Source organism: Pteropus vampyrus, unplaced genomic scaffold (genome assembly GCF_000151845.1).
Source record: "Pteropus vampyrus isolate Shadow unplaced genomic scaffold, Pvam_2.0 Scaffold241, whole genome shotgun sequence".
In the NCBI taxonomy this organism is placed as follows: Eukaryota; Metazoa; Chordata; class Mammalia; order Chiroptera; family Pteropodidae; genus Pteropus; species Pteropus vampyrus.
The window spans coordinates 896,518-898,301 of record NW_011889022.1 but is presented as its reverse complement, the minus strand read 5'-3'; the positions used below and the strand labels follow the sequence as shown (position 1 = coordinate 898,301).

Below are 1,784 nucleotides of genomic sequence, written 5' to 3'. Positions count from 1 at the left end.
GCAGCAGCACCCCCTTTCCCACGGAGTCGCGGGAAAGGCCAGCGCTGCCCCTGCCCGGGCGGGCTTTGCTCACGGCCTGGCTGTCATCTGTGGCCAGTACACACGTGTCCCATGTGTCCTCCGAGCCCTGTGTCCGTGTCCTCTGCCGCCTCTGTGCCAATGGGAGCCGGAAGGGTCTCTCCTTTGCACCTGACTTGCCTCAGGCCCGCTGACCCACCTGCTGCTCCACAGGGACCGAAGCCCTGCTACAGAGGCCGGTCTCTACTCATAGGACAGGAGTGCCCCGGAAGCTGTCCTGGTTCCCAGGCGCGGGTCGGGCTTCTGGGGTGGAGCGGCCATGTGCACAGAGAAAACTGTGAGAAAGCCTTGTCGGCCTTCTTCAGCTCGTCTGTGTTCCAGTCTAGGCCTCTCACCTGCACTCCAGACCTGAGCACACGGCCGCATCCTCCATCCGGACGTTACACAAGCTCCTCAGACCCATCGCTACACAGGTGGAGACGCTAACCAAGCCCTAGTGGCACTTCCAGGTTTTCATCGAGCTAGCCAGGTGCTGCATCCCCTAACCTCTCCTGTAGGTGACTGTGGTCACGTGGCTAGGTCAGGACCGGGTACGTAAGGAAGCCAGGTGTGCGATGTTGGGGTCTGCTCTAAAGATGAGCTGCTCGCCCTGGTCCTCTGCGCGAGGAGGGCCAGTGCGGGACCCAGCTGGACGCCAGGGTTCTGGTTCCGAGCTCCACTCCCTGCAGGCCTCCGGACGCTGCAGGAGAACAGGGAGGCAGCACCTTCTCATCCCGTCCATGCTTCGGGCCCACAAAGAACCCTAGCCGTCCAGAATGCCTTCTCTCACTTTCAGGGAGCCAAAAACCTATCCTGAAGACTGAGACCTTAAGCATACGTGTGCCAGAGCCCCATCCTGTGTGGCTCCCGGGTCCACAGCGCCAGCCCCTCGTCCCCGATGGGCCCTGACGTGTCAGCGGTACCTGCTGTCACTGGGTCACACCCTCTGCTCTCCCGTGCCTCGTTCCCTCGTCTCTTCTTTCTCGCTTTCCCTGTGGCATTTCCCCGAGTCCCATGAACCCTGGGCCTCACTACCCACCGGCCCATAGCAGACGCCGCACCCTGTGTGCTCACTCAAATCAGGGGGTCCAGTCGGGCAACCTGACTCAGAAAAAGAATGTTTCCCTTGGATTCGGGCCCTTGAAACAAGAATTCATGCTAAGTCAGTGACACTGTTTCTTATGCTCTTGGTCAATAAGCTACCCTGGTCTTAGACGAGTCACCACTGAGCCTTGGTCTTCTCAAGTCGAGGTAGGTAATATCAGCCGTTCTTGGAAGGATCAGAGGGATGATGTGAATGAAAGCCACTTAACACATACAAACGCATTATAGCGTGTCAATGAGCGAGAACAACAATCACGTGCTACCTCTCTTTTTATTTCTGATGGGGGGCGGGGGAGAGGCATAAAAGCTAAAATAGTTGGAGGAGCGAAGAGGCGAGAGGTTCCTGGAACACGACGCTGAGACCAGAGGGGACACTCCAGGGCCATGCAGGCTGGAGCAGGGTTCATCCCGCTGGGCCAGAGTGCTCGCTTTGCACTACCCGCCCCAGCCTGACCACACGCCACCGTTCCATGTGGACCCCGTCCTGTCCACAGAGCACTGCACCCCCCCCTCCTCTGAGAGGCCTGGCCAGAGCCGCCCTCCCTGCTGGCGTTCCCATGCCAACCATTCGCCGCCAGGGAGAGGCTGCGGAAAACGGCTCCCGGTGGCTCTTCGCTGGGCGG

At 59.9% G+C, this 1,784-nt stretch overlaps 1 protein-coding gene across 1 annotated transcript in view; it reads right to left on the bottom strand.

Moving 5' to 3' along the window:
• Nucleotides 1-1,784, bottom strand: part of ILDR2 (immunoglobulin like domain containing receptor 2) — a 67,595-nt gene that overhangs the window by 64,783 nt on the left and 1,028 nt on the right. The window lies entirely within an intron of this gene.